Here is a 12,558-nt window from a genome sequence, read left to right as displayed (position 1 = left end):
TTGTGGTATAGTGGTGTTGGAGGCTGAGGATAAGGAGAAGTACATAAAACAGCCGAAATGAGGAAGCGTATACCCATGTGTGGGTGTGAAGCGGTGCATGTGAATACACCTCCCGAAATAACACAGAGGATTTGACTTTATGTTACTCTGCTGTCATTTGCTGGTGATGAGAAGTCTGGCCCAATCCAGCCCTTGTTCATTTTGATAAGGGTCAGCTAGTCAGCATTGTCAGTTGACAGGCGAGTGCGCTTATCAGTTATAATTCCCCCAACGGCACTAAAAAACGCTCTGATAACACGCTAGCGGCAGGGCGGGCCAGGACCTCCAAGGCCTACAGAGCGAGTTCATTCCAAGCGTCCAGCTTGGATACCCAATAATTAAAAGGCACAGAGGAATCTCGGAGGACGCTGGTACGGTCGGCAAGGTACTCCCTCAACATCTTTTGAAACTTTCCACCCCTTGTGAGAGTACCCCGCGCCTCAGGGCATGTAAGCTGGGCGGGTGTCAGAAATCTGTCCCAGAACGTTGACAGTGTTCCCCTGCCTCTGCTGGATTGGAGTTGCATCTCTCTCGCCTGTATGCCTTGGTTGGGCAATGAACTGTGACCTCTGCCGCTAGCGTGTTCAGATGGGAATTTTTTTAAGAGTTCTGCAGCAAGGGCCTTCTGGTACTGCCCCATTTTTGTAGACCTCTCCACCTCAGGAATAAGAGAGTGAAAGTTCTCCTTGTAGAGGAGGTCTAAAAGTGTCACCAACCAGTAATGACTGTCACCCAACATTTTGACAACGCGAGGGTCACGGTTAAGGCAGAGTAACATAAGGTCAGCCATGCGTGCCAGACTGGTAACGGGCAAGATTTCCGTGTCCTCACCAAGATGACGACTGACCATGCTCTCCTCCCCCCTGTCCTCAGGCCACCCACGCTGAACCGATGGTATGACACTTGTACAGGTACTACCGTCTACAGCGCATGATAGCAGCTCCTGTTCTTCCTCCTCCTCCTCCTCCTGTCCCTCATTGTCTCCCAATGCATGTTGGGATGAGATGAGGCTGGGCTGTGTGTAATCGCCCTCTACGGCTTCTTGATCCATCAGATCATACTCTGGCTGCAATGCCTCCTCTTTAATTCTCTGCAGAGAGCGTTGCAAAAGACAGACAAGTGGGATGCTGAACCAATGATGGCGTCATCGCCACTCACCATCTTGGTGGCCTCCTCAAAGTTTGTCAGGATGGTACATATGTCAAACATCCAGGTCCACTCCTGAAGTCTTATGTGTGGAGTCTGACCTGAATATCGACGGCCTTGTTGCATCTGGTACTCCACAACTGCTCTCTTCTGCTCACAAATCCTTTGCAACATGTGGAGGGTAGAGTTCCAACGTATGGGGACATCACACACCAGTCGGTGTGCCGGAAGCTGCAAACGGTGCTGCAACACAGCAAGGGAGGGGGAAGCTGTTGCCGACTTGCGAAAATGAGCTGACAGGCAGCGTACTTTGACGAGCAGATCTGGAAACTCGGGGTACGATTTAAGAAACCGCTGAACGACGAGGTTAAGCACATGAGCAAGGTCTGGTACGTGTGTGATCTCACCTTGCCTCAGAGCCGCCACCAGGTTACGGCCATTGTCACACATGACCATGCCAGGATGTAGGTTCAGCGGTCTCAGCCACAGATCTGCCTGCTCTTTCACAGCTGCCCACAACTCACAAGCAGTGTGAGGTTTATCACCTAAGCTTATGAGTTTCAACACATCCTGTTGCCGCTTGGCGGAGGTAGTACTGCAGTGCTTCCAGCTTGTAACTGATGTGGTGATATCTGAGATGGAGGCTGAACATGAGGAGGAGGAGGAGTATGATGCGCAGGAGCCATACACTGTGGGGGCAACTATGACTGAAATAGGGCCCGCAATCCTCGGTGTGGGCAGGACATGTTCCGTCCCATGGTCCGACTGGGTCCCGGCTTCCACTAGGTTTACCCAGTGTGCCGTCAGAGATATGTACCGTCCCTGGCCACAAGCACTTGTCCACGTGTCCGTTGTCAGGTGGACTCTCCCAGTAACTGCGTTGTTGAGGGCACGGCAGATGCTTTGGGACACAAGCTTGTGTAGTGCGGGGATGGCACTCCGGGCAAAATAGTGTCGGCTGGGGACTGAGTACCAAGGGACGGCCACCGCCATAAGATTGCAGAAGAATTCCGTCTCCACCAGAATAAAAGGCAGCATTTCCAACGCAAGCAGTCGTGAAATGTGCGATTTTCGTACTGTGGCCTGTCGGGCGTTTGTTTCTAATTTCCGCTTTCGTTCAAAGGTCTGGGATATGGACAATTGAACACTGCGGTGGGACGTGGACGTGGACGTTGATGATGTTTCTTGAGAAACTGCCATAACAAGTGAAGACTGAGAGGAGGGGTCATCTTTACATGCAGTATGGACAGGAGATTGCCTAGCACACACAACAGGGGGTTCTATTGCACGCACAACAGTGGAAGAAGCAGTGGTGACACCCGCTGACACTGGTCGTGGACCCTGGGTTTCACCCCACAATGTCGGGTGCTTTGCAGCCATGTGCCTGATCATGCTGATGGTGGTCAGGCTGGTAGTTTTGTCACCCCTGCTGATGCTGGCATTGCAGGTGGAACATATGGCCTTTATAGGGTTATCAGCAGAGTCTTTAAAAAAATTCCAGACTCTGGAAGACCTACTGCTTGTACTGGCAAAGTCCCTCGTGTTGGTGTTACGGGGAACGGTTGCCCGCCTTCTGTCTGCGGCCATCACACTGCTTCTTCCTGCCTGTTGGGGTACTCTGCCTCCCTCCCCCTGTGTGCTGCTGGCCTCACTCTGCATGTCCTCCTGCCACGTTGGGTCAGTTACTAGATCATCCACCACCTCCTCCTCTTCCATTTGCGCACCACGATGCTCCTCCTCACTTCCTGGCAATTGTGTCTCGTCATCGTCCACCTCTTGTGACAAATTGCCAGCATCGACTTCCTGTGGCCGTGGCTGTTCAAATATTTGGGCATCGCAACATGGGATCTCCTCTTCCACCACTTCAAGCGTATCAGGCGAGGGGCACAAATATGGAAATGGACCAGTGAACAGCTCTTCAGAATGTCCAAGTGTGGGATCAATTGCTGTCTGACGACACTCGGCATGGTGGGAGGAAGGAGCATCAGGGTGAGGAGGAGTATGCGGTCGAGACTCACGGCTACTAAGAGTTGACCATGTGGAAGGCAGACCGGAGGTGGTGGTGCCCAGGTAACTTGAAGTATTATCTGCTATCCAATTAATAACCTGTTCACACTGATCAGTTCTCAATACTGGTGTTGTTTTGTGCTTCCCTAGTAATTCGGTCAAGAAGTGGGAGCGAGAAGATGTGGCTGTTGGTTGTGGCACATTTTCACCTTGGCCATGGCCCCGTCCTCTGCACGCACCATCACCAGAACGTCCAGTTCCACGTCCCTTGCCACGCGCCTTGCCCATTGTAAAGGAAGTAAAATAGCTTACACTTGCACTATCAATGGAAAAAGGGTAATAAAAAGTAGATTAGAACAGTGGAAGAGGAAAACCACAGTTCTATTTCTCTGGCCTACACCCGACTCTTTTAAACAATCTGAACAATCAGGGAGAAACTATTACTGTTTTTCTTTACGTAAAAAATACCAAAACCTGAATAATAGAGATTTTTTACCGTGGGATGGCAAAACCACAGTTATTGTTTACTGGGGTATACCGGACTTTTTTAAATAGATATAATTGCGGCAGAACAGTGAGCGACACACTCAAACTGTGTTTTTTTAGATACCAAAAGCCCAAAACTGGATAGTACAGAGATTTGACCCGTGGAACTGCTAAACCACACTAGGATTTGTTGGGCCTACACCAGACTATTTTCATCAGATATTATTTTGTGTCACAACAGTCAGGAGACACTACTGTTTTTCTTTACGTAAAAAATACCAAAACCTTAATAATAGAGATTTTTTACCGTGGGATGGCAAAACCACAGTTATTGTTTATTGGGGTATACCAGACTTTTTTAAATAGATATAATTGCGGCTGAACAGTGAGAGACACACTCAAACTGTGTTTTTTTAGATACCAAAGGCCCAAAACTGCATAGTACAGAGATTTGACCCATGGAACTGCAAAACCATACTGGGATTTGTCGGACCTACACCAGACTATTTTGAACAGATATATTTTTGTGTCCCAACAGTCAGGAGACACTACTGTTTTTCTTTAAGTAAAAAATACCAAAACCTGAATAATAGAGATTTTTTACCGTGGGATGGCAAAACCACAGTTATTTTTTACTGGGATATACAAGACTTTTTTAAATAGATATAATTGCGGCTGAACAGTGAGCGACACACTCAAACTGTGTTTTTTGAGATACCAAAGGCCCAAAACTGGATAGTACAGAGATTTGACCAGTGGAACTGCAAAACCACACTGGGATTTGTCGGGCCTACACCAGACTATTTTCAACAGATATATTTTTGAGTCACAACAGTCAGGAGACACTAATGTTTTTCTTTACGTAAAAAATACCAAAACCTGAATAATAGAGATTTTTTGCCGTGGGATGGCAAAACCAGTTATTTTTTACTGGGATATACAAGACTTTTTTAAATAGATATAATTGCGGCTGAACAGTGAGCGACACACTCAAACTGTGTTTTTTGAGATACCAAAGGCCCAAAACTGGATAGTACAGAGATTTGACCCGTGGAACTGCAAAACCACACTGGGATTTGTCGGGCCTACACCAGACTATTTTCAACAGATATATTTTTGAGTCACAACAGTCAGGAGACACTAATGTTTTTCTTTACGTAAAAAATACCAAAACCTGAATAATAGAGATTTTTTGCCGTGGGATGGCAAAACCACAGTTATTGTTTACTGGGGTATACCAGACTTTTTTAAATAGATATAATTGCGGCTGAACAGTGAGCGACACACTCAAACTGTTTTTTTTTAGATACAAATGGCCCAAAAGTGGATAATACAAAGGTTTGAACCGTGGAAGTGCAAAACAACACTTCTGTTTCTCTAGCCTACACCTGACTATTTTCAACAGATATATTTGTATCTGAAAAATCAGAGACACGCTTTTTTTTTGGGGGGGGGGGACACCAAAAGGTAATAAGACCGGTATTTGTACAGTGTGAAGGAGGAAAAAAAAAGAGGATTTAGATGAAAAAAAAAAGGATTTTTACTGTCCCCTGAGACCTGGAGCTAAGTCCAGCAATTTCAGCAGCAGGAGCAGCACACAGGACTGTAATGCAGCGTTTGCTGGTATAACCACTGCGTCTCCTATACAGCCTGCCTGCATGATATCTGGGATGGATATTAGTCCTGAGAAGGACTGTTTGTTTGTTCTGGCAGCCTTTACAGACCCTACACTAACTATTTTGCAGTTTATATCTCTCTCTAAATCAGCAGCTTTGTCCCTACACTGTCTGATCCGGAGCGACTGTGTCCAAGATGGCGGCACTCGGTTTTAAATACTCGAGGTGATGCTGTGCAGCCAGCCAATCACTGTAATGCCCACAACCAACATGGCTGCGGCATTACAGTGACTGGCTGGCAATCCCTGATTCATTGGCTCTGTAAAGAGCGCCAAACATGCAGGGCGGAGACCCGAGCTCCCGCCCGAGTAACCCGGAAATGCTCGATGCTCGCCGAACATCCCGAGTAGCGTGATGCTCGGGCGAGTACCGAGCAGTGTCGAGCATGTTCGCTCAACACTAGTGGCCATCATTACTTTAAGAAATGAAGGTAAGTCAGTCCGAAAAATTGGGAAAACTTTGAAAGTTCCCCCAAGTGCAGTTGCAAAAACCATCAAGCGCTACAAAGAAACTGGCTCACATGAGGACCGCCCCAGGAAAGGAAGACCAAGAGTCACCCCTGCTTCTGAGGATAAGTTTATCCAAGTCACCAGCCTCAGAAATCGCAGGTTAACAGCAGCTCAGATTAGAGACCAGGTCAATGCTACACAGAGTTCTAGCAGCAGACACATCTCTACAGCAACTGTTAAGAGAAGACTTTGTGCAGCAGGCCTTCATGGTAAAATAGCTGCTAGGAAACCACTGCTAAGGACAGGCAACAAGTAGAAGAGACTTGTTTGGGCTAAAGAACACAAGGAATGGACATTAGACCAGTGGAAATTTATGCTTTTGTCTGATGAGTCCAAATTTGAGATCTTTGGTTCCAACCACCGTGTCTTTGTGCGATGCAGAAAAGGTGAACGGATGGACTCTACATGCCTGGTTCCCACTGTGAAGCATGGAGGAGGAGGTGTGATGGTGTGGGGATGCTTTGCTGGTGACACTGTTGGCGATTTATTAAAAATGGAAGGCATACTGAACCAGCATGGCTACCACAGCATCTTGCAGAAGCATGCTATTCCATCCGGTTTGCATTTAGTTGGACCATCATTTATTTTTCAACAGGAAAATGACCCCAAACACACCTCCAGGCTGTGTAAGGGCTATTTGACCCAGAAGGAGAGTGATGGGGTGCTACGCCAGATGACCTGGCCTCCACAGTCACCAGACCCGACCCCAATCGAGATGGTTTGGGGTGAGCTGGACCGCAGAGTGAAGGCAAAAGGGCCAACAAGTGCTAAGCATCTCTCGGAACTCCTTCAAGATTGTTGGAAGACCATTTCCGGTGACTACCTCTTGAAGCTCATCAAGAGAATGCCAAGAGTGTGCAAAGCAGTCATCAAAGCAAAAGGTGGCTACTTTGAAGAACCTAGAATATAAGACATATTTTCAGTTGTTTCACACTTTTTTGTTAAGTATATAATTCCACATGTGTTAATTAGTGTTGAGCCACCCCCGTAGTGTTCGAGTTCGGTTCGGTTCGTCGAACACCCGTGTGTTCGCCGAACTGTTCGTCGAACTGTTCGTCGAACACCTTCGAACACCGTTAAAACCAATGGCAGGCAAACAAAAACACATAGAAACACATAGAAAACACCTTCAAAGGTGTCCAAAAGCTGACAAACTGCTCAGAAGACACAACTAACACATGGAAAAGTGACAAGTACATATAGTCATGCGAAAAGAAAAGAGGTGGAGGAGTAAAAGGAGGGGGAGACACAGATATAGGCATGTCATGCCCTTCTAAAATCCAAAAAGTGAGAAGCCGAGACGGCCAGTCCGCTCCTGCCCGTGCCACCTCTGTGTCGCCGGGTTTGCGCCAGAGCCGCGGTGAACCCTGACGGCCAGCCCCCCTCTCCCAATACTGGTGCCTGTCCGCTGGTGGGTCGAGAGAGCCCCCCTGTGGTGGAGGCAGCTCTAAGCTTTTTAATTTAAATTGTCCCTCTAATTTGAATGAATACACTTTAAATCCATTTACAAGGATCTATTGGAGGGCAAGTCTCATGCCAGCAGCTGCGTAATTCCAGCTCCAGTAGCGTCCACTAAAGCTGCTGCAGTTAAAAAGCTTTTCTAAGGATCGAGCTCGGCTGTCCACCGCAAGGCATCCTAGTGCCAGTCCCAGCCCCTATGCCTTGGGGTGCCTCCTGATGCTCTTCACTAAGTATCCCGTGGTCCCGAAGCATTTCCTTTGAAAAAATTAAGTGTCCAAACTACAGGTGGTGTAGCTTGCTTAACAGCCGGGATAATCCGCTGACTAGCAGACACTGCTACTAGGCACAAAGTATTTCCTGGGCTAGATGCAGTTAAAAATTTGTAAGTAGATACTCTCGTTGGATGCTGAGAAAGCATTCCATAGAGTCTCCTGGCACGCCATATATGATTCTCTTAAAAAGCTTGGGGTAGGGGTCTAGGGGACCCTTTTATAGCCAAAATCACGGCCCTGTATCACAATACATCACCTAGGCTGAAGATAAATGGAACTGTAGCACCGAGGGCTCGGTTGCTACAGACGTATTGCACCTCACCCAGAGGTGTGATATCTCACTCTCAGATAAGGATGGAGTGTGGATCAGGACCCGACACCTGCATGCATTACACCACATTGCCGTGGGGCAGGGCGACCAATATGCCCCTGAGATGGGCACGACAGTCCCTGTCCCTGGCTGGAGTGGGGGGAGGGAACACTGAGGAAGGGGAACCCTGCAGTGCAGGAGCAGGGAGGAAGCAGTTCCTGGGTGCATTGAGAAGGGAGTATAAAAGGTGGGCACCATCTTAGTTCAGTGCAGAGAAGTCTGAGCAGAAGTGGCAGGGAGCAGGGGCTCTGCATGAGCTCTGCTCCGGAGGCGGGCCTAGTAACAGAGGCCCAGGCCTGCAAGAGGGAGAAGGAAGGAAGAGGAGCGGAGAAGGCTCCAGGAACGAGGAATGAAGGGATCCCAGGGGTGCGGACGGGCGAGTCGCCACCGCACGCCCGAATCCACCTGCGTGGAGGGGTCAGGCCAAAGGGGGAGACCGGTCCCCGAACTAGTGGAGGCAGGAAACGACCCTCAGCTAGAAACCGGAGGCTCTGACATTTTATGTGGCGCAGCCCCTTGCTCCACCCGCTAGGAAGGCACCACATAGGGTCAGGGAAACTGGCGCCAAGTTTACCAAGAGGAGGCCCGAGGCAGCCAGACAGAAGTGTTGGTAAGAAAGGCCAGACAAAGGACACACAAAGGGGGTCCTGTGAAGTGCTCCAAAGTTATCTGGGAGTTGTCTGAGCCCCTCACCTGGTGAGCACAGTACGACGTGGGCAGCCGTTACCTGCAGACGTGGTCTGGATAATAAGAACTGTGAGTAAAGGCCCTGAACTGCATCACTGACTCCGTGGCGTTACTGCTGCTGCCCTGCACCATCACCCCCATCCTCCGCATACACTGCCCTGAGGCTATACTCCTCCCGTGGGGAGTTATGCTACGCTCTGCTGCACCCACAACACCAGCCTTAGCGGTCTGCCCTGTAGCGGCGGTTCACTCTGACCGCAATCCACGGGTGGCGTAGTCGGACATTTAAACATCAAAACCACATAAATAGTTCCGCCACTGGTTTGACCGCCCTGAGCCACGGAACCGGATCGCCGCCACGAAGACTACAACCACCAGCATCCACCAAAAAGGGTCCGGCTCCGGGTGTCCCAAGGCCCAGGGGGTGCGTCAGAACATTTTCATCACCTTTCACAATCACCAATGGGACAAGGCAGGGATGTCCTCTGTCCCCTCTCTTATACATCCTAGTGACGGAGCACCTGCTCTCATCAATTCGCCATAACCCCAATATTAGGTGGATTGAGGTGGGAGGCACCGAGTACAAGTGCTCTCTATTTGCTGATGATGTCCTAGTATATATCACTCAATCACATATATCCATCCCTGCTGTTATGGCTGAAATAGATCACTTTGTTACATGGTAAAATTTTAAAATCAATGCAGCGAAGTCTGAGGCCCTCGATGTCTCCCTCCCTAAATCCATATAGGATTCCATCCAGTCCAACTTTCCCTTTGCCTGGCCCTCACAGGGTATCAAATACTTAGGAATTCCTATTCATAGAGACCTCTCCCATCTATGTTATCTTAATTTTGGGCCCTTTATTGAACAATTCCATACAGACCACGGTTGGCAAGTTAGAACTGTAAGATTCACTACGTGAACCACTGGTGTTTTGTGGAAAAGCACATGTAAGATTCTGCAACAGTCTCTGCTGATACTCCTGCATGCGTGCATCCCTTTCTATGGCAGGAATAATTTCTGCAAATTTACTTTTGTACCGGGGATCTAACAGTGTGGCAACCCAGTAGTCAGGATTATTTCTAATTCTCACAATTCGAGGGTCATGTTGCAGGTAGTGCAGCAAGAAGGCACTCATGTGTGTTGCGCATCCAGGAGCACCAAGTCCCTGTTGTGTTGGTGGCGAGGTAACAATCATGCTTCCTTCCTCTGTCCTCTCCCCCCAACCTCGCACAACAGAAATGTGATCAAGGTCTCCCTCATCTGATGAGTCTTCCATCAGTTCGTCCTCCACTTCTTCCTGGGCTCCTGCACCTTCCTCACTAGTTTGGCTGCTACCATGCGCCCTGGTAAAATCATCTCCCCCACCCTCACATGCCTGCCGCCCTGGTGCTGCCGACCGTCTGGAAATTGCAGATGTTAGCGCTTCCGCATACAACTCCTCCTCCTCTACTTCCTCCACCTCCTCTTGTGCCACCACCTGACTCCGAATTCTGTTTAACATGTGCTTCAGCATGTAAATCACCGGAATAGTCATGCTGATAATGGCATCGTCAGCACTAAACATCTTCGTCGCCATTTCAAAACTGTGCAGAAGGGTGCATAGGTCCCTGATCTGAGACCACTCCTCCAGCGTGATTTGCCCCACCTCTGAATCTCGTTGGCCCAGGCTATACGTCAGAACGTATTGCACCAGGGCTTGTCGGTGCTGCCACAGTCGCTGCAACATGTGCAGAGTTGAATTCCACCGGGTAGGCACATCGCATTTTAGCCGGTGAAGTGGCAGGCCCAACGACTTCTGTAGAGATGTAAGTCGCTGAGCTGCGGGATGCGAACGGCGGAAGTGAGCACACAGCGACCGTGCCCTCTGCAGAAGGCCATCTAGTCTGGGATAGTGGGCTAAAAATTGCTGGACAACCAGGTTCAACACGTGAGCCATACAAGGCACGTGTGTGACATTGCCCCGGCGAAGGGCCGCACCCAGGTTTGCAGCATTGTCGCACACGGCCTTCCCTGGTTTCAGGTCCAGTGGAGACAACCATTCATGAAATTGGTTCTCCAGAGCTGACCACAACTCCTCAGCTGTGTGACTCACATTTCCCAGACATTTCAATGTAAAAACCGCCTGATGACGTTGAGCCCTACTGCCAGCATAGTAAGGAGGTGTGCAGGATCCCTTCTGCGCAGTTAGAAAGCTTGTGGCATGACCAGACAGGCTTTGGGTGCAGGTGGAAGACCGAGAGGAGGTTGAGGAGGCAGAAGCAGTGGAGGAAAAATGACATAAAGAGGATTGACGCACAACTCGTGGGGACGGCAAGACTTGGACTGCAGCCCCTTGTCCTGCTGTCACCATAGTTACCCAGTGCCCAGTCAGCGACATGTAACGCCCCTGTCCATGCCTACTCGTCCAAGTGTCTGTGGTGAAATGCACCCTGTCACACACAGAGTTTCTCAAAGAAGCGGTGATGTTGTGTGCGACATGCTGGTGGAGCGCAGGCACACCTTTCTTTGAGAAGTAGTGCCGACTGGGCATCTGGTACTGGGGCACTGCGACGGACATAAGGTCTCGAAAATCCTCTGTGTCCACCAGGCGGAAAGGCAGCATTTCTGTAGCCAAGAGCTTGCAGATGGTGAAATTCAACCTCTTAGCTTTCTCATGGCTAGGAGGAAATGGTCTTTTACTTGTCCACATCTGAGGGACCGAGGGCTGGCTATTGTGCTTAGACGGGGTTGATAAGGGTGTCCCCGGCAAACTGCCTGTCTGTGAGGAAGATGCAGGCGGACATGTTAGGTTGCCTTGATCCAAAGGTGGTGCTATCGATGTTGGACAGCGCTCAAGACCAGCTGGTGTTACCACCTCCAAAGAAAATGATGACCTGCCAATCACGCTGGCTGTTGCGGGTAAAGAGGTGGCAGGTCTGCGCCCCAAAACAGGTGTGACTGCTGTCCCCCCAGTCACAGAGGATGAAGAGGCCGCGGATGCACAAGATATGGCAGACGGTGGTTGGCCCGGCCGGCTAGACCGCATTGTAGCACACTGAGCTTCCCACTGCAACTTATGCTTCATGTCCATGTGCCGGTTCATGCATGAAGTACTCAAACTATGTATTTTTTGGCCTCTACTTAGCTTTTGCTGACAAATGTTACAGATAACACGAGTTGGATCATCTTTATCGATCTGAAAAAATGCCCAGGCTATGCAAGGCTTAGCACCCATGCGACCTGAAGAGCCACCACGACTTGTGGTGAGAGGCAGAGTTGTGTTTGAGGATGCAGTTGTTGACGTGCTTCCAGTACTACGTCTCTGTCCAGGAAGGCGCAACCTGACCTCGTCGTCACTAGCATCTTCCTCCACCTCCTCTGCTGACCTCATCTCTTGGCTGACTGTGGGTTGACAGTAAGTGGGATCTCCGACCTCATCATCATCACCCTGTGCGTTATCACACCCGTCGTCCTCAGAGCCAACCTGTTCCTGCCCTGACAAAAAACTAAAGTTGTCGCTCCAATCAGGTATTTGAGTCTTATCATCGTCTTCCTCATTGTCTCCACCAACAGGAGTTACAGTTTGGGAATGAGGGTCTACATTATGGTCAGAACCTTCTGCGTCTGGTCCTGGATCCGACTCATAAAGATTCTGGGCATTAGTGCAGATCATTTCCTCGTCTGGATTCACAGAAGCGCTGGAGTCGACCTCTGATTCCCAGGCTATAGTATGAGTAAACAGCTCTGCAGACTCAACCATCTGTTCTACCTCATACTCAGACGGGCAGCTGGAGATTTGGGAGCTGTGAGGAAGCAAGTGCGATTTGGGTGACACCTTTGAGGACTGGAGTATTTGTGATGTTGAAGTTGATGTGGAGGAGAGCCCACTTAAAGGAGCACTTGATATCCGTTGAAGCACCTG

Source organism: Phyllobates terribilis, unplaced genomic scaffold (assembly GCF_046119375.1).
Source record: "Phyllobates terribilis strain yellow unplaced genomic scaffold, ASM4611937v1 Scaffold_7__3_contigs__length_470593459, whole genome shotgun sequence".
NCBI lineage: Eukaryota > Metazoa > Chordata > Amphibia > Anura > Dendrobatidae > Phyllobates > Phyllobates terribilis.
This window is presented reverse-complemented; position numbering follows the sequence as displayed.